This window comes from Macrotis lagotis, chromosome 6, assembly GCF_037893015.1.
Source record: "Macrotis lagotis isolate mMagLag1 chromosome 6, bilby.v1.9.chrom.fasta, whole genome shotgun sequence".
Classification (NCBI taxonomy): Eukaryota; Metazoa; Chordata; class Mammalia; order Peramelemorphia; family Peramelidae; genus Macrotis; species Macrotis lagotis.
In genome coordinates this window covers 231,574,705-231,575,406 of record NC_133663.1, presented here as the reverse complement: position 1 = coordinate 231,575,406, position 702 = coordinate 231,574,705, and positions in this window count along the sequence as shown.

Sequence of the window (702 nt, the reverse complement as noted above, 5' to 3'; positions counted from 1 at the left end):
CGTAGGGCTTGGAATACAATATACAGGAAGGCAAAAGAGCTTAGAATGCAGCCAAGAATGAACTACCCAGCAAGGCTGAATGTCCTCTTCCAGGGAAAAAGATGGACTTTCAATGAACCAGGGGAATTTCAGATGTTCCTTTTGGAATGGCCAGAGCTGAACAGAAGGTTTGATCTTCAGATACAGGACTCAGGTGAAGCATGGAGATTGGAGGAGAGGGGGGAAATATAAAGGACTTAATGAGGATGAACTGCATGTATTCCTGCATAGAAAAATGACACTGGTAATACTCATATGAACCTCCTCAGTTAATAGAGCAGGTAGAGGGAGCTTTTATAATTGAAGCACAGGAGAAAGCTGAATTCGAAGATAAAATGTGGTGTAAAAATGGAGTCAATAGAAAAAAAGGGAAATGTAATGGGAGAAAGAAAAAGGAGAGGGGGAATAGGCCAAGATATTTCACATGATAAGATTTTTTTTTATTACAATGAGCTATTGCAATGATATGGAAGGGGGGGAGGCAAGGGGGAATGAGGGAACCTTTGCTCTCATCAGAGATGGCTAGGAGAGGAAACAGCAAATATACTCAATGGGCTATAGACAACTGGAGTAAGAAGGAGCGGGGAGCGGGGAGCAGGGAGAAGGGGTGGGGATGTGAATAAAGGAGGAGAGGATGGACCATGGGGGGAGAGTGGTCAGATA